The 20,026-nt window shown below is 42.8% G+C and overlaps 1 protein-coding gene and 1 long non-coding RNA gene across 6 annotated transcripts in view; one reads left to right on the top strand and one right to left on the bottom strand.

The window, feature by feature from the left end:
• UBE2E3 (ubiquitin conjugating enzyme E2 E3) overlaps positions 1 to 20,026 on the bottom strand; it is an 83,122-nt gene that overhangs the window by 28,369 nt on the left and 34,727 nt on the right. The window lies entirely within an intron of this gene.
• Positions 17,744 to 18,818, top strand: LOC122462510. The gene is made up of 2 exons (XR_006285074.1): positions 17,744 to 18,094; positions 18,507 to 18,818. It is a non-coding gene; the product is annotated as an uncharacterized LOC122462510 (long non-coding RNA).

The following is a 20,026-nucleotide window of genomic DNA, read 5'->3' as shown; positions in this document are numbered from 1 at the left end:
GTAGTACTAGCCTAAGTGCTTAAAATACTGTTATCAGCAGATTACACTTCAAAGAACATTCAGAACAAATCAAACATATAGGCCCTGCCATATTAGGATGAATGGTTATCCCAAAAAATAGCATTTAGATTACAATCTTGATTTGAGCTGCCATTGCTAATAGAAGGTAAACTGAAAGAATAAAGCAATATTAAGCACAAGCCTTCTACTGCTGAAGGAGTATCATGTTCTATGAAAATACCATTGCAGAAGGAAAAATGTCCCACTGGAAAACTGACTACTTATGAGCTGGCCCCCCTGAAGAGTGGCACAAATTTGCTAATAAAAAAGCATTTAAATATTCTAAATTCTTCAAGTGCTCACTTTGGTTTAAAAAACCCCAACAAAACAGTGTAACAACATATTTCCTCAATCAATAAAGTATGCAAGGAAATGGAAGGATAAGCCGAACAGAGGTCTAGTATTCTCTCTGAGGAGAGATTTTTTTGCTGTTCCGCATCTTCAAAATAAAAGGTCAAAATCCGAGCTGGTGAAAAATTTTATTTAACAATTTTTCTTAAAAAGGAATGGAAGTATTTTTCATTTTTTTTTCTTGATAAATTCAATTTTTTAACTTTTTTGTAAGAGCTTGTTTTCACTTTTTTCCTCATGATTCCTCCCCCCCCTCCCTTTTTTCCCCACTGGAAAACAAGGGACAATTTTTTTTTTAAAGTGTTTGAAAGAGAGTGTGGGAATAAGCTTTCACTTTAATACTATTTCCCCTGCTGGTTTTTACATGGTTAAAAAAAAAGGGGGGGAGGGAGAGAATTTTTTTTCTTTTATTAAAAAGAGAATGAAGTTTCCCCCCAAAATTTGAAAAATCTTGCTTCAAAAAATATATGGGGGGGGGGGGGGGAGAGGGGAGAGAGAAGGGGAAAATCTGAAGAAAATGAAGTCTCTCAAAATTTCCCTTTAATCACAAAGCGAATTCTGTCCAGTAACTGCCACAGAAGGGGAAAATTGCAGCCTGTTTACAGCTCAAGCCACTTTTGTTACAACCAGTTTAGATGACTGCATCACCTTTCTGTGTATCCCACCTCTGAAATACTCCATGATTAAGGCTAGGTGAGTTTCTAGTTCTCTATACTTGCATGAATAGAAAATTTGTTTTCCCCTAGACACTAACATAACCTGAACATTTTCTTCAGATTCCACTGTTCCATGACTTAGTTATTCTGGAGTTTCAGTATCACTTCAGTTCAAAATGTCTAAGTCTAAACTTTTTGTGACTTCGTACCCCAGGTATCTTTCTCACACAGCTCAGTTGGTACCTTAAAATAAAAAGTGTAATGAGTACCTACAAAAAAGAGCATTTCTGTTTTCATCAAGGCTATTTTCGTCTACATGCCAATGAAAGATTTCAGTGTCTCTTTTTAGAAATAAGCATGGTTGTGTGACAGAAGGTACAGCTATACATTTTATGTATATTGCAATGTCACTAATTAGTTTCTAAAGCCTCTCAATGGCATTTATTTCATCTCTGGAGAAGGTGATCCAATATTGCTCAGTGTAACCTGTATTATTTGCCTTTTGACCAATTAGCTTAACTGCTTTAATTTAACCTTGCCAGGTAAAGGCAACTCCATTTAGAAATATCACTCCTCTTTCATAAAATATTTTCCATGGTAATTCCAAATCTCTCAAGAGAATACCACACCAATGTAAATCAGTTCTATGAAATCAGAAGTTAACACAGTCCACATCAAACTTCTTATGATGTCCATTATACAGCATCCACAACTCTTTATTCTTTAAACTTGTAATCTAAAATATCACTGAACTGATCTACTATGGCTGATACATGGAGTAGCAATACAGATGTTATGAATGGTCAATAAACTATCATCCTTATAAAGTGTTCATTAATGACCCTATACTGTATTTCAGTCTCCAACTATGTTAGGTTCAATACTATAACATGGTAGTTGCTCAAAAAATAACAGAAGTGAGAGAACATTAATTGAGGCCTGGTCTACATTTAAAAATTAGACTGACCTAGCTACATCCCTCAGGGCTGTGAAAAAGTTTTTGCCATGAATGCTATGTCGACCCAGCTAGATCAACAGAAGAATTCTTCTGTCAGACTAACTACTGCCTGTTGGAGAGATGGATTAACTACACTGATGGAAAAACCCCTTGAATGCTCTGTGGTACCGTTGACGTAGGAAGCGTCTGCAGTACAGAAGACCGATCTCCCATGAACATAGCTGCATCTACATGGGGGATTATGTCAGCCTAGCTCTGTTGGCTAGGGGTCTAGCTTTTCCCCATCCCTGACCACCATAGCTATAACTCTGGGCTATTACGAAGGAGCTTTTTAACATGGTTAACTACGGAAACTTATGTGACCCGGTATATAGTATGGGCGCTATCCAAAATTCACTGAAATAAATGGGTATTTCTCCATTAACTTCGGTAGGCTTTAAATCAGGCTCTACTGGTAAAACCTGCAAAATCACCTGAGTCCCACTGACTTCCAATTGGACTTAGGATTCTAAATGACTCGGGTATTTTTCAAGATGGGACTTAGGCTCTGGCTCTGGCTCAATTTTTCAAATCTGCTTACAGGTAATTTGTGTCACCACTGTAAATCACAAAGGTATAAGTTAGGAATCAGGTCTTTCAAAGGGCAAAGTTCAGTAAGAGAAGATGGGCTACTTCTGCCTTGTACATTCTATTCCTCATGCCTTCAGAAGTAGAGTAAAAGGTCACGTCTGCTATCGCAGCACAAAGAACAGTGTAGAACATTTACCCTTTTTCATAGAAATAAACTTACAGCATGTGAAAGAAAGGGCCCTTCCAGCACTATAAAAATGTGAACTTGTTGCTTATGTGGGAACGTCATATGAGCCAAAAAAGTAATTCTCAGAGAGCAGCAGAGTTTTTTTCCAAAGCGGAAGAAAACACTATGCTGTTTATATTTTCAGAAGAGGGACACTGCTCAATCTGGTGTCCTTTCTTAAGTCAGAACCAAAGTTGAGGCAATGACACTGTTTCCATTTCACTCTTTTGCTCTCCACGGTCAATGAGAATGTGACTTGTCATTTCTGAAGAGCCCTGTGGCAGTTGGGCCACTCTGTAGTGTCCCCTTATAAGGCCAATCGTGGTACTAAAGGCGTTCCCTCCATCCATCCACCCGTTGTGGCCATAAGCTTGGTATCAACCTATACCCAGCTCAATAACAGTAAAAACAAAAACCCCTCAACCTTTGGCAGCCTGCACCTTTAAATAAATAAATGAATTAAATAAAACAAACACCACACCAGAACTCCAAGGCAAATGAAGTATTTGAGGGCAGGACCCCAGCCTGCCCCTGCAGTTCTGGGCTAGCAGCGAGAAGCTCCTCCTCTGTCCCAGCCTCACCCTGTACTGTTCTGAGAAGAAGCAGACAAGCCACCTTAACTGGCCTATTGGCCCTTGAGTGGTCAGTATTTCCCCCTAGCTCTTCTAGCCCTCTGGATGACTGTCTTGTTGGTAACCCCATGGAGTAGATTTTCCCCAAACAGGGACTGTCAGGGCACTGACGCCTCCCACAGGGCACTGAGAAGGCCTGATGGCCCATGTCACAGGCCCATCCCCACAATCTGTAGGCAGGCTAAAGACAAAATTAAGAATTCCATTGTTTGTCTGCACTGGACTCTGTTCTCAGCCCTTCCTAGAACCTGCCAAGTGCCCCTTTGGGGGTGGGCAGGTGTTAAACCACTACAGGGTCGGGTTTTGCATTGTTCAGCCACTGTTACTGGTGGCAGGCTTTGGGTAAGATAAGTGTGGCAACATACTCTAAAAATGGTCAAGCTTGGACTCATCCACCTGAAAGTAAAGAGCGGTAGAGCAGAGAACCTCCCACTCGGAAGGCCCAGCCCCAGCTCTTGAAATCCTTAGCAAGGGATCCCTCCTCAGTCCTTTGTTCCTGTTCCTAGGCAAACACAGTCACCCGGCCATCTTTCTTAGTCCTTTGTTCTCCAGCTGGTCATAACCAGCTGGCTTGGGGCCCCCCAGTCATTAGCTGTTGGTACCAGATGTCCAGGCAATTATCTGGGCCCAGGCCCCAGAGAGTTAGGGCATCAGCTATACCTGGATCGCTGGGTCTCTGCAAAGAGTAAACAACCTTTTCCTCCCACCTAGTTAACCATGCAGTTCATAGGGGAAACTGAGGTAAACAGCCAAAATATTATCAAAAATTCCCAGTCCGTCACAACCTATTTATATTGCATATTTTAAAAATTAATCCTACTCAAAACACCCATCCCAAACTCTAGGCACCCCTTCCACTATTTAGCTCTTAATAATCAATAACTGCATTGGTCACTTAAAATCAACTGCTATTCTTCCTATCAAATCATAATCTAATCCCACTTCAGATCAATTATATTGTATTTAGAAGTAACCCTGCCTGCTCACCAAGGAGGAAAAGGAAGAATTTTGCAGTAAATTTGGGAGGCTCTGGCAAACCAAGGGAAGGGGCGCCCTCCTGGAGAATGCTATATATTAAGGAAACCAGAGTAATCTCCACTAACTGCTGCTGCAGTATTATCAAACAAGGAGAGAGGCAGTCTCTCCGGTAACCACATCCGAAAACCTTTAAGACTTTAAAGGTCAAACATACCACACTGAAATCCAGAGGCAGTTTGTGGAGCACCAGAGTTATGAAAAGTTCAGTTTAACAGCCACATGCTGGATTTCAGCTTCTGAAGGCCTCCAGGCATAGTTCTGAGAAAAGTGTATAACAGAATCTAATCTTAAAGTGACTAAGGTATAGATAAGTGTAGCAGGGTACTCAAAACGGAAAGTCCCCATCCAAAACAAAAAGGTTGCACTCACTGCACCAAGAGCAAATGAATATGGTTCTTCAACACCGCTGTCACTTGCTCAGCTCTAGAAGACCCTGAAATAGATAACCTGATTTACACATAATGGTCCCTCAAAACCAGTCACTAGCTGCAGCTTATCTAGTTTTGATATACTCATCCAGGCTAGCTCCTTAGCATCACGGCACAATCACACCCCTTCTCCTGCTTCCTGGCAGTCTGGCCCAGCTTCTGGAGCTCTGCTCCCATGCTCTCCCAAACATCGACTCCATTTGTTGCAAGTGGATATCTTTTTTTAAAACCTCAGGCTTGCTCTGCCTCCCAGATATCGTAGTTCTCCCACAGCTCTTCAGACATTGCTCTGCCTCTCTTGCATTCCCTGTCCCGGTTCAGTGGTCTTTACTATAACCCTCTACTCAGCTTCAGGTGTCCTCTTCCTTTTCACTGGAACATGTGCCCCTGAAATGCTTCCAAGTAGCTCCTGTTCTTCTAACAGGTGTCCTGAGCTGCCTGTGAAAACAATCTAACGTAGAGATGACCTAGGTGTCAGCTAATATCTTCACAACCATTAAAAACAATAATTAGACAGGCTGGAGTATATGATCTGTCGCTATCATTTATTCCATCAAAGAACAAGTTACCTCTTGTTGGCAATTTAATCTTTTCATATTCATACTAGCAAGATTTGGTATAATGAGCCCTTTCTTTAAAACACAAAGTATACCATATGTATGTGACACTTCTCGGGATACCCAGGACTGTGAGGCACCTCACCACCTGCCCTCAGCATGAGGAAGTCTTGTTTGTGTCTGCTGTGCGTCAGCACCCTGATTACATCAGCCTCTGGCAACACAAACATGCTCCTCCAGCCCTTCACAGGCCTCACTCTGTCCAGGCTAGTGATAGGCATGCCCCAATCTCTGAGTCCTCTGAGCATTCCCTGTAGTGTTCAGGCCCTTATTTGCTGGACACTCAGAATTACCAGGCCTGCTTTTCCCAAAGAAAAAGTACACTGCAGCGTATTACTTATACCTTAGCACTCAGCTTCACTGAACACACTGTACTTAGATATATTTATAGTGAAAACAAGAATAAGTTTATTTCTGTTGAAAAAGAATACTGGAAACAGACAGTTACACTGAAACAAATCATAACACGCTTTCTAGGGACTGAATTTAACGACAAGTTCCCCTCCTATCTAAAGAAGTTTCTCACCCAAAGTTCTCTTTAGTGTTTTCAGCCAAGCCTGGCTGAGATTCCTGTTTTTATGAAACAAACTGCTGTCAGTTTACTTCCTCGGTGAAGGCTACGAGGGTGTCTCTTTGAACCCCTAAGTATACCAGCACAGACCTCTGATGTGCACCTCAAGCTAGGGTCCTACCTTTCCTTCCCCACACATCCATTGTTTACCTCTTCCTGTTACATATCTCTCTCTGATGATTTCATAATCCTTAACATTCTGTTCAGATTTGTGACAGGATGCTCACCGTGAACCATACAATACTGAATTGACATGTAAATAGGCAGATGGTTAAACATTTCTTGCCTGAAAGAAAACTGTTTTTCACCTTTGCTGGTGACCAGTCCCTAGAGACAATGCTAAGAACGTAATTTTCGGTGTCTATACATAACTCCTTACACAAAATCTGTACAAGCGTTTTGCAATGATATTGATGCCCAATGTGACACAGGTTTAGATAGAGGAGCTAGAATGTAAATACCAGAGGGCTATAACCCTTATGCCCTCTGCCAGTTAGTATCAAGAGGTCCTTAGGTCACACCAAAGTTAAATAAGTTAATTTAAATCATTAAAACTAAAAATATTCCTATTCACGTATTCCTGCTCAAGAACAAAAGGAGGCCTTTCTTTGTCTTTGGTAAGGTACTTCTCTGTGAGCGTTAAGCAGTTTACAATATAATATAGTCATAATCTGTAATGTTTTCACTATCAAATAAGTTTTAAAAGGATCAAGCACTGCCTGTGACTGTTTTTATGTGAACTTCAGACGCTATGTTTATGTAAATCTGATTTGGTTACCTTAAATAATTTGTTCTGTTACAGTACTTGCATTTTCACTGACAAAATTTATTTCCTCTTCAAGTCCTTTCTTTTGATACAGAAATACTTCAATTCCAGAGCTGGGGAGGGCATGACGGACGACTGCTAAGGGAACATTAAGATGTCATGGGGTTTACAAACCCCACATAAAGCACAGGCAGAAGGGAGAGGAGAGTCTCCCCTGCTTACAGGTGACTAGGCTGACCACACCCCAGCACATCTGTTAAATCTGCCAATCCCAGAGGTATGTGCCAACAGCAGGGACCAATAAGGAAAACAAGTCCAGCTATAAAGGAAGGAGAACAGTGAGAGATGGGGAGGCAGAAAGGCCTGGCATAGTGGAGGGGTAACAGCCTCGTGCTAGGCTGCCTCAAAGAAACAAACAAGGAGACAAACTCCAGGGCTTGCAGTCTTCCTTTAGGGGCTGATAAACTCGTTTTAGGTTAAGTTGATGGACTGTGCTAATGGGAGATGAATAGAAGGAGATCAGTTAGGACAAAACTAGGACCTCTAGAGAGAGTTCCCCAAGAGTAGCTGACATAATGTTATATGATTAAGTCTTCAGAAACCAGAAAATGTTAAAACTGCATATGCAACCGTACTTCTAATTCTTCCTGTATATGCATTATAATTGTCTTTAATTATATTATCACATATTGTCTAGCCAACATTTTTCCAGGTTTTGATATAAAATCATGTCATACCATCTTCTACAGTTTAGTCCAGAATCCATGACAGCTATTTATATGAAGACCATGCAGTAAATAGTTTTTATACAACTTCCTACAGATTAAATGCACCCAAGTAATAATGAAAATCTGATGGCATGTACAGATGACTTAAATTTGCAGTTAAATTAGTAACCTAGTTACCTGGCTATTCCGAGAAATGTGCATTAGGAAGACTGGGCTGTTATTGAAACAAATTATATAATCCTAACACTCAACAAAATATACCTTGGAAAAGAACACAAGGGGGAAAAAAGCCCTCTAAATCAAGGATACACTTATGACATGAAAATAGTGTAAGCATACAAGAAGGAAAATATTACAAAGATGTTACATCTGTATGTCATGTTGGGGAAAAACAGTAGGATCTGTTTGAGAAATAATATGTAATGACAGGTACTATAGCGCATATGTATCCAACTTACTAAGGTTGTACATGAGACCTTGTTTTAATCATTTCCTTAATATTCTCTTAAGTTTACTACAGAACACATGTCTTTATCCCCTAGGACTATGAATCTTTAGTTTGTCACATATAAGATAACAGAGATCTTAATGCACAGCAGTTTTTAAAAAAATATTAATAAACTTATGTCATTTTTGGTTCAGATGATTCACATGAATAGACCATTACATGGACTGTTTGGAAAAGCTAGAGTATTTATTTGGAACTGAAACACTTTTTGAGTTATATTTGTGCAGAAAAGAATCATGTAGACTTGTACTATAACTAAAAATGGCTAACCTGTTTCAGTGTTTGCCTAAAACACAGTTTTACATCAGTATTAGCAACAGAGAATAGGTTTTTTAAATGGAAATGCTACAACAATTTTAAAACATTGCTGGAAATGAGTTTATCATAGTGCTAAACCTGAATGTATACATTCACATGAATATTAATCATTTTATACTCATTTGTTACGTGACCCACCAAGGTTCAACTTTTTTCTAAATATAAATCCATCTACTCCGTTGCAGTAAAACTGAACGGTGCCACACCATTTAAAGCCCGGTTTCCACCACAGTTCACACTGAATTCACAGCCAAATAACATGCACAATACTGCTTTGCTCGTATTCCCCTGGTCATTACATATTATATAGCTGATAAGAGTAAGAAAGTCTTCCTTCCTTTCAGCACGACACAGAGCCAAATTCTGCTCTGGCCCTTGGTGTGGTTTAAAAAAAGGTTTAAAAAAGATTTAAAGACGAATGAAGCCAGGGAGCTGGTATGAGACATAAAGCGGTGGAAAGACTTTGTTCAGCCCTATCGGTGCGGCTGAGCTGACAGATGGGACTCAAGGAAGAAGACTACTTGGTATGACTACTCTGGTGTGATCAGTAGCGGAATTTAGTGTTTGTTAAAACATCTTAAATCAATGATTATCAACACCAAAATAAATTATTGCAATGAAAACAGTTGATCTACTAAATTTAGCCTGAAGAGATGCAAGTGTGAGGCTGATCGCTGATTCTGTAAATAACTTGTCTCACCTTCCCTCTAATTCAAAAGGGAAAATTGCATACCCAATCTTCAAAATCCTTTTCAAAATTTTCCCTATTTATTATCTTCAGGAACAAATGGTAATGGTATTACCTGATCATTGCTCTCCTACATCATTCCACCAGGCAAAAAATGGAGAATGGAGAAAAATGAGCACTGACAATCATAGAATGGTAGAACTGGAAGGGACCTTCAGAGGTCTTCTAGTCCAGTCCCTTGCACTCAAGGCAGACTAAACTAAGTATTATCTAGACCAGGGGTTCTCAAACTTCATTGCACCGCAACCCCCTTTGGACAACAAAAATTACTTCATGACTCCAGGAGGGGGGACTGAAGCTTGAGCCCGCCCAAGCCCCACCACTGCAGGGGGGGGAAGGGGGAGCCAAAGCCTAAGGGCTTCAGCCCCGCTGCCAGGGTGGGGGGCTTGGGCTTTGGCCCTGGGCCCTAGCAAGTCTAACACCAGCTCTGGAGACCTCATTGAAATGGGGTCGCAACCCACTTTGGGGTCCCGACCCACAATTAGAGAACCACTGATCTAGACCATCCCTGACAGGTATTTGTCTCACCTGCTCTTAAAAAATCTCCAGTGACTGAGATCCCGGCCGCAATTTATTCCAGTGCTTAACTACCCTGACAGTTAGGAAGTTTTTCCTGAAGTCCAGCCTAAATCGCCCTTGTTGCAATTTTAAGCCCATTGCTTCTTGTCCTATCCTCAGACGTTAACGAGAACCATTTTTCTCCCTCCTCTTTGTAACAACCTTTTATGTACTTGAAAACTGTTATCATGTCCCCCCCTCAGTCTTCTCTTCTCCAGACGACGCAAACCCAATTTTTTCAATCTTCCCTCAGAGGTGATGTTTTCTAGACCTTTAATCATTTTTGTTGCTCTTCTCTGGACTTTTATCACTTATTTTGTCTCTTACAACTTATAATTTGCTATGATCACTATATAGGGAGCAGAGCAGACTGCAAGTGGTAGTGAACTCTTAAAGCCTTGGACCACACCCTCACAAAACTACTGTAACCAAGAGCCAAATTTTGCCTTCACACTTCAGTATGGTCACATGCATGTAACAGAGAAGAACTTGGACTTTAGCTTCGTATCACACTTTGCTTTGGAATGGAGAAAATAAACCCTACTGGGTATGTGAAGGGACTAATTTGTCTATAGGCAGAAGGTATGTCAGACTGTGTTGGTAGACCTTTGATGCTGAAGGGCATCAAATGAGATAGGATGTTTACAGAGCAGTTTCAAAAATTAGGCTGCAAAAAGGGGAGCTGAAATTATGCAACGAAATCTGTCCTTGTCTTTCTGAGTATTCATTTTACCACTTCCAGCGATAGCTTAAGGGGTGGCCTGAGAAGTTTCTGGTAACATGGTCTTCTAACTTCAGCAGAGCAGTATTGCCTGCAGATGTTCTCCCCATGGAGTTCATATCAGAAAAGATCCCCCTCTTCAATCTGGATGCATACCTTTGTCCAGTAGTCTGGACAAAAAAAGATGTGCATCCAGATATAAATTCTGTTTCTGAGATAGGAGAACTGGATAGGAGAGATTAAGTTTTTGCTCTTTCTGTTTGCAATTATTCCAATTCCAAAAGTTTTAGCAAAGAATTACAGGCAAATCCAGTAGTGTTAGCTGAATATAGTTCATTCCGTCTCTTACTTAGGTCCAGCTTCCAGTGATGTGAGTCATTGCCTTTGACAGCTTCCTTCTTGTCCCACTCCAAGAGCCTTTGCCCATCATGCCCTGACAGTGTAACTGCCCCCTAAATATTGATGTATGGCATTTACAAGCATATGTGATTTGGATATTTGTTTAGTTTCTGCAATACTGGGTTCCATAGAGCCGCTACATCTGTACAGTGAATCTAGTGGGGTTAAAAAAAAAAAAAAAAAGTAAACAAGTATTTTATCATGGGGGAGGAGCAGAGGGCGTTGCCCCGCCCAAACTGCAAGCCTCGGGCAGGAGCAGAATTCCCCCACCAACACCGCGCATGGCTCCATTGGCCTGACTGGAGCTGCCCGCCCCAAATATAGAAGTCAAACTGCGCCTATCATTTTTATGCATTTTCATCTATTGCCTCCCTATCAGAAATTCATCAAATTTAAGATACAGTTTCCATTTTCCAGAATCTATTACACTTTTGTTTTAACACAGACATCTCTACCACTTTTGGATACAAATGGAGCCATGATGACAAACTCATGACATCCTGAGATGAGCATAAAGTCAGACATTCAGAGTCTGAAACAGCAGCTCCAAGATAGCAGTGAACTTCTGTTTACCTCAATGGGGTAAGAACTTTGAAGTCCAATTATGATCAATTACATTTCAATAAAACTGCTTCACTGTTGAACAACGTGTCAAAAACACATCTAGAATATAGGTTTGCTCAGTGCAGCCAAGTATACACTTGGCATTGCTGGACGTTCTGTTCATTTGAATGGTTCCAGAACTAACACACATTCAGAAACATTTAAGTAATCTGGAACAGCTGGCTCCAATCTTGGTTTTGACTTAGAAGAGCAAATGTTAAAAACACCATCCAAAAAACCAAAAACCACATATTAGGGCCCTACTTACACTTGGAAATTCATCCATTCCTGATTAAGTTGGAACCAAAGGGTTCCAAATGGGTAGCAAATGGTTTAACTCCTATTGCAGACAGCCACTTTCAGCAGAGTTACAGAAAGTGAGATTGAGGCTTGGTTCTAGTGTAGATGGGGGGGCCATGAAGTTATTAGTACCAGCTCAGTGGACTAAACATAATCAGCGATAGCTTTTGACGGCTATTGAGGTGAAGTACTTAAACAGATGTACATTTTAGCCAACATAAAAATGTCTATAAAGCTATTTGAAAAGTTTTCTACCCCTCTTCTTCCTGAATATTTACACTGTCTGTACTTAATGGTGCCATGTAAACAGGACCAAAGTTCTAAAACCTTAGCTATGCTTGGAATTTCATAAAGAATTTCCATTGCTGCTGATGCAATGAAAGTCACAACATACTCAAGATTCCCAGGGATGGTTTAACTTTTCAGTACGTTTAGTTAACTTTGTGGTAATAAAACATTCAAAATCACTAGAGCGGTCTGTGCTGCAGTTCTGACTGGTTATAGTCCCGGTCAAGCTAAACAGTGGAAACTTTTCTGTGAAATTCAATAGTGTAGCCATAGCCTTGCATATAGTGACAAATCCTTTTCTGTGCTATCAGGAATGTTGTAGTCAGAAGTTACATAAAAACATTTCAACATATACCATGATATGAAACGACAATTAAATTAGATGGCCACTTAGTCATTTAAAGTGCGACAAATTCTAATATGAAAAGTTAGTCAATTTTAAAGGAATTTTAAAAGAAATGTAGGGTTTGATTCTGCAGATGTGGAAGGTACTTGCCTGGGTAAGCTGGCTGCTTTTCATTGGTGAGTGGACTTTTCAAAGTAAGTGTATAGCCATTCTGGCTGTAAAGATAACCTGTCAAATGGAGTGGGTTAAGCCAAAGCAGTGTGGTCTTACTGTATCTGCACACAACCAGTCTCCTATGCTTTCACTGCTGTTATTCAGAGCATCTTAAACAGCAGCAAAATTGACAAATTTGATCCATTTTGCTCCAAAGCTCATTGGGAAAGCTGTGAGCAACATAATGGAGGAGGCAAGCAACAGGATATTCATTGGGGAGAGTGACTCCATAGAGGCTGCAGGAAGGGGAGAGAAACAGAAAGGTGAACTTTGCAGCAGCCAGAAAGCTGCGGGAAGGCTTGAGTAATGGAAATGCCACTCTCAATACTGCAGCAGACAGGAGGATTTGGGCTGAATGGGGAGGGGATGAGAGGTGGGCTTCACGTTTATTAGATGTCTAGCAGTTGAATGCTGACATGAAAGATGGAGCCCACAAGTAGGGCCCAGGGAAAGCATCTGGTAGGAATCCCAGCAGGGAGAGTTGGCCTCTCACCTGATCATTCTTGCCTGGGCAGTGGTATTCCTTCATCTTTTAAATCAATCTTTGACTAGTGGGTTTATTTCTCTGGTTATTCGTTCTCTGAGAAAGTTTCCAAGCCTGAGGAGGGTGAGGCAAAGGGAGTAACTGATGGCTTAAAAAGGCAAAAAAGTAAAGCTCAGAGAGATTTTATATATAGATTATTTTGCGAAAGAAGAAAAGAGATAATATAATGGAGGAAAAGAATATAGGTATTTAAAAATGACAGCATAAAGTAAAATAGTAGACAGTTGTTTCATTCAATTAAATTGCATGGAGTGTGCCTTATAGTAATTTTTTGCCCTGGTTAGTACATTTACCAGAGGTATTAGAAACATTTTTCTAGCTCTGAATATGCAAAGAATTATTAAGACTTAATCATACTGTTCCCATTTAGCTAAATTCTGCTTTCATCTACACTGGTGTGAATCCTGAGTAATAGCACTACATTAATGAAGTTTCTCTGGATTCACACAAATGTAATAATATATTCTCCCCCCCCACCCACCCCACACACACCCTTGCCAACACTTAAGTTAGACAGTTCAGAATAATCCAATACAGCATTCTCTACAACAAACGTGCTTTATCTTATAGCTAGTAAACTAACTGGCAATGTAAAAAGGAGATGACAAAAAATTAAAATGAAAATAAACAGTAAAACCTGATAATATGGTCTAATAGCCCTTTAGGTTTAATATTAGTTTTAAAGTGAAATGTAGTTTTAAATCTCTTAGAATAAGATGATATAAAATACGATCAGGTTAATTTGCTGTTCTTTTGAGCAAAAGCAAAACTGCAATCTTATCATTTGGGTTTTTCAGTCAACAGATTACATCCACAGATGCAGCTACTGTGTTATATATACACATTTCACACAATTGCAGGCATATTGCTCTAGCAGAGATCACGCACACATTTCTGTATGAGTTAAATAATCTTTCCTGAAATAAACATATCTTTTCAGCTATTGCAAGCTATAAAACTGTTCAAGAGCCTTGCAATAATCTTTTCATTAGTCTGCGATGCTTAAGCATTCAAATATTGAAACATTCCATATAAGCCTTATGAGATGGGAAGCGTATAAATCCTACTCCCCCATTTCCTTAATGAGATCGCCTAATAAAATTTTAAACCAATTCTCTCAGCTGCCAGTATAATACGGCACTGAATGAGCTCTTCCTTTTTACATTCACATATTTATTTAACTTTAAAGCTATATCTGTTGAAACCTTTTTTTTTTTTTAAAAAAATTTCTTTGCATACTTTCCTTTTTATTTTAAACCGGACTATCACCCTGCCTTGTTAGCAAACCAGTCACTTGACTGTGTTGGTATTCTAAAGCTATATCTATACTATAGTGCCATAGTGTAGATGTTTCCTACAGCAATGGAAAGAGCTTATCTGGTGCTGTAGTTAATCCATCTTTCAGAATTCTTCCATTGACCTACCCGTGTCTACACTGCGGTTCACGCTGACTTAGTGATATCTTATTCACACCTCCTAAGCAAGTTTAAGGGGACTGTTGCCCCCTTACTAACATACAGTGGGGGTGTTTTGGTTGGCTAGCTCCCAATACTAAAAAGGGGGAAGGGTCGATGGGGAATCAGGACCCTGAGACTGACAGTCCCCAGGAACAATGGGGAGAGGCCCATGCTCCAGATCAGCCTGAATGACAGGCGGGCAAGCTAATCAAGGAGTCAGGAGACTAGGGAGGTCCCGTCCTCCATGTGAGCTGGATTTGCCTGGATCAGACAGAGTGGGGCCGAGCTAAGGAGAAAGCAGGGGCCCAAGCTGAGCTGGGGAGCAGAGCTGTGCCAGATCCAGAGGGAGCAGACCCTGTCCTGGGAGCAGAGTTGCAGCAACCGGAGCCAGAGGGGCCAGAAAAGCAGCCCAGGAAGCAGGTCAGTGCTGGGAGCAGAGTCACAGAAGCAGCCTGCAGAGCAGACCTGTCCTGGGAGCAGAGCTGTAGCAACCAGAGGCAGAGGGGCCAGAGATGCAGCCCAGGGAGCTGGAGGCAGAGCAGCAGCAGCCATGCAGAGACAGAGTGGTGGAGCTGGGGCTGGAGCAGCCTGGAGCCGGGCGCGGTGAGCAGCTGGGGAGAGCAAGGGGGACCCTGGGCAGCGGGCCCAGCACAGGGAGATGCCTCAGCCAAGAGGCTCTGCAGGCCAGGCGTGGATCGTAACCCCGACAGGGTGGGGGCAACACTGGGAAGAAGGGTCCTACCACTTAGAGCCTGAGAGCTTGTGGCCACCACCAGAGCAAGTGTCCAACCCACAGCATCCCTACAGCACAGCCAGGGCCTGAGAAGGAGGCCTGGGACTTACAGGGAACAGACTGTGAACTGCCCTGACATTCCAGAGACACTGTTTGTGATGTTCCCTGCCACAGAGCAGGTTGATGTGTTTCCTTTCACCTTTCCCATTTTTCCTTATTCTTTTTAAAATTAATTGTTGATTAAATAACTTGCATTTGCTTTAACTTGTATGTAATGGTCAGTGGGTCAGAGAAGTGCCCAGTGCAGAGAGTACACCCCGGAGTGGGGACACCCTAGCCCCTGTCCTAGGTGACCACAGCAGGGTTGGGGGTCGAGCCCCCCAGGAATCCTGGGCCCAGCCTTGTTGGGGTTATGAGGACTCTGCCAGACAGGAGAGTGGAAGGGGAGCCCTCAAGGGCCGGGAGGCCACTCGGTAAAGGAAGTGAGAGCGAGGACTTAGATCCTTTCACTAGCCCACTTCACCGGGGTAGTGCAGAAGCCAGGAAAGTTCCCCACAACAGCGGGACTATTCCCCCACTTACACAAGATAGCTAAATTGATCTAAATTTTAAGTGTAGATGTGGCTTAATAGTCACACAATAGTTCATCTTGCATCCAGTTTGCATTTACAAAGTGGAGTTTTCGCCTGTCTCAGAACTGGGGGGGGGGGGCGAATCCAATAATACCAAACTTGACAGAGCAGCAGATTCCCATAAAGGACTCTTTCCTTTTTAAGGCTGACAGTTAAGCAGTTGTGAGTGCCCCCATCTGGATAAGGTAAGGAGCAGGTGTCAGCCTTCCTCTGTGGGTTTGCAAAATAGAAATTGAAAATCTTAGCAAACGGCCTGGATCATGTGTGTTTTGTAGGCTACTAGTGGTTAATTATTTACTTCACACCCTCCCCCTTACAAATGTTTCTAATTTCAGTCCCTGCTCTAAACAGTTGATGCCAAGGAGAAAGAAGAAATGAACCAAATGTGTTCAGGGCATGTAATATAAGCAGTCCTAATGGCATGATACGTTCCAGTCTCTAAGGGAAAATACCAGCTTGCTTGCTACTTCTAAAAGCTGCTAATGGCTGATCTGTGCAGAGTGTAAAAAGAGACACTCCAGGCTACCCCTGTAGCGAGACATAAGCAGCAGAACCGTCTCACATAAACTTTATATAAGACAGCAGCATTTTAGCTCCCACCTTCCTCTACCCACAACAATCACGATTATGTTTTTACATATGTTAGTTTTATTATTTATGGGAAAGGTGTTTTAATATACCATTTCTGTTTGGTAGTGGGTTTTTTGAGGGTGGGGTGGGGGAAGCAGATGGTGGTTAGCTCTGGATGTGTCCATATGTAACTGTGCAATTGTAAGGGAAAATCCAGGAAAGCGTCATTTCTTGCTTGTGAAGTATGCTTTTGACAACTGCTGTGGACACCGCAGCAAAACGAGTGCAGACACATGCATGGATTTAAGCAGCAGGCTGCAACTTTTATTAAACTTTAAACGCCGGAGGGGCACTACCCACCCATCACCCATACTCTCCTATACCCGGCATTTAATGGCTCCAATGCCAGGCTCACACGGCTCCTTACCATATAAACACTGGGTAGGCTCTCCTCATTCCCCCTGCCCCAGTTGTTCCTGAGTCCTAGCACCCTCCTCCTTCAAGGGCACAGAGCGTGCAGCAGGGTGGGGACCTTGGCCTGCGAAGATCACAAGGTCTAACCATATCACCTGAGCCCAAGGCCCATCAACAAATCCCAGGTCTTTTACCTCTGGGAACTGTTCATTTTATTCTCTTAACCACGTTGGAAACCAGCCACAAGTTGCAACGAATAAAAATCTCTACCCCAGAACCTCAGTTAGGTACTAAGCACATTCCTACTCAACCCATTGTGGCTTGAAGGTGCTATGAGGAAGGCAGAAAACTCCCTGGTCCCCTGCCAATTAGCCCATGGGAGAAAAAAATCCCTTCTTGACCCCCGAAACAGGGATCGGCTAGATCCAAGGAATCTGTCCAGCTGGGTTCCCATTCCTAGTTTGGGTGGGTAGCATGGGCTGCTGGAACAGAGCCAAATGGCGCTTCACATGGCCCCTGCGTGGGTGGGTGGGGGCGGCCAATCAGAGCTAGACACTCCCTGGGGGAGGAGCTACCTATTGTTTCCTGGCAAGTGTCTCCCTCTCTTGCTACTGGGACTGTCCCCTTTCACTGCTGGCCCCATCAAGTTCCCCCACCTTTGAAGCCAGTGGGTGGCATTTCTTCCTATGCCAGCCCTGTTAAGTTAGTTTTGTCCCTGCTAGAAAGGAAGGAAGAGGGTGGGTGAGACAGTTGTCAAAATGCCACTTCCAGGCTTGCTGGCTGTCTTGCCTCATTTGTATGTGGTCTCCAGCATGTAAGTGTGACTCCTCTTTTACACTCCAATGATATTTCTGTAAGTGAGTCGGCAGCCTTCGGAGTAAAGTTAGGTCAGCTGGTTAATTTTTATCTTATTCACTCTGCTGTAAAGTCTTCTACCCTTTGACAGTTCCTGCAGCATGCTCAATCAGCATTAGTAGCTTGCCTGCAAACTGACTGCTCCTCCTAGATCACCGCACGTGGCCACCTGGGGGTTCCTGGGCAGTGGTGGGGGAAGCATCAGCCCTTCCCCTTCTTCCTGTTGCTCCTGCATGCACTGCCTCTCTGGAGACACGGGTGGGACACACAACGCTTAAGGAGCAAGGTGAGGAGGCGAAGGGGGGTGCAGAGGCAAGCGGCAAGGCAAGTGTTGGGGTGAGGAGGCGAGCGGGGGGTGGGGACGAAGGTGAGCAGCGAGGTGAGTGGGCAGTTGGGGGAGGAGGTGAGCGGCGAGGCGAGTGGGCGGGGTAGGGGGCCTGGCTGTGAGGGGGGGAGTGAGGTGAGTGGCGAGCCACCAGCGAGCGGGGTTCTTGCAGAGGGCAGATGGGTGTCTGTAGCATGGGAGTGAGGAGGCGAGCGGTGGGTGCAGGGAGTAAGAGGAGGTGAACGGTAGGTTGGGGACTGAGGAGGGACGCAGGAGGCGAGCAGTGGGCGCATGGGCAGCGGGTTGATCACCCCTTTGGAGTGACTCCACCCCTTCTGCCCAGAGCCCTGAGACCCCCCTGCTCCTCCCCCAGGCTGGAGCCACAAGCCCCTCACCCGGAGAAGCCCCGAGTGCTCCCCCATCAGCTGGAGGAGCCCCGGGCTGGCCGAAGCCCCGAGACATCCTCCCCCGCCCTCAGCCAGAGGCTCTCCGGGCTGGCCAAAGCCCAGAGCCAGCAGCAGCTGTGCCTCTCCTCCCCAGACCCAAGCCACCCAGAGATGTTTTCAATTATTATTTGGACTTCTGTTATGTCAAAGCATTTTTAAAGTTACTTCAGAATTGTTGTCCAGACAACCACTTTTACCAAAAAAGCAAAAGAAACAATAATAAAAAAGACAAGAACGTGCAAAGCACCTTATTTGTGTTTCTATTCCGTTATGTCCAGTAAAGAATAGAGATAACTGAGCATTATTTTTATTATTGAGTCTGCAAAAAAACCCCAAAACCTTACATAAATAAATTACGATTTGGATGTATATATGTGCGTATTACTTTATTAACTATAGGAAAAATAAACAATTTTAGGAAAAAATGTCAGTGCAGCCACCAGCAAGAGTTGGTGGCCGCACTCTGAGGCCACCAAAATATTTGTTGCGAGAACCCCTGTCCTAGATCCTCTTCACAACACAATATGGTGAGCAGTAAAGCAGCTCAGCCACAAGTCACTTACTCCTAGACCTGCCTTAGCCTGGTGTTTTATCATCATTGCTGGTAATCATATTCCAATTTCAACCAGCGAGTAACTCAAAAGAGGAAGGAAGCAGATCCCAACAGCACCCACGTTGCGTACGTACACATGATTTTTCTCCTTCCACTAGCAGAACAGATCAAATACACCTGCATTTAGGCTTTTCCATTCTATAAACTACAATTAAGTGGTACTGATTCAATGGCAATTTCAGAAAAGTAGTTTCTGGAAGTAGGGACAAGCTGAAGTTTACCTCTTGATGGAGGTCCAAGCAGAGATAGTCACATGCCTGGCATCAAGATTTGAAATTAGTAATGTTTTATATGCTATCCTGACAGCCCAACACTTTCCAGCGTAGTTGAATTACATGTGGAGGAACAGGACTCTTGTACTGACTTAAACTGCTTGTAAAAAGAGCTTTGACCTTTACCTTAGGTCTCCACATACCCACTAAAAATCTGACTGCCACCATCTGATACCTTCCCTACCCACACAGAAATATTCAGTTAAATTAACCTCCAAGTCTGGTCTCAAAGCTGTGATTTTTTAAAATGAAAAACTGCTCCTGCTTTCATTGATCCTATAACATCTGGAGAAGATGCATCAGTCCAGCGCTCAGGGAACAGAGACTGGCAGAGTCTCAGCAGTGAGGCCAGGCTGAGAAGACACAGGGAAAAACTGGTGACAGGCTGGGCAGAGTTTTATGGATGGCAGTAGAGACTAAACCTGGGAACTAGGCAGTTAAAGTCTGGGGTTTAGGGACTCTTAAATAACTCTGTGGGTTCCACCCTTAATCATTAGTACAAATTTGCAAAGCTCCATAATTTAAGAAATATTATTTTGCATATACAAGTGTTACACTTACA

This window comes from Chelonia mydas, chromosome 11 (genome assembly GCF_015237465.2).
Source record: "Chelonia mydas isolate rCheMyd1 chromosome 11, rCheMyd1.pri.v2, whole genome shotgun sequence".
NCBI lineage: Eukaryota > Metazoa > Chordata > Testudines > Cheloniidae > Chelonia > Chelonia mydas.
This window is presented reverse-complemented; position numbering and strand designations above follow the sequence as displayed.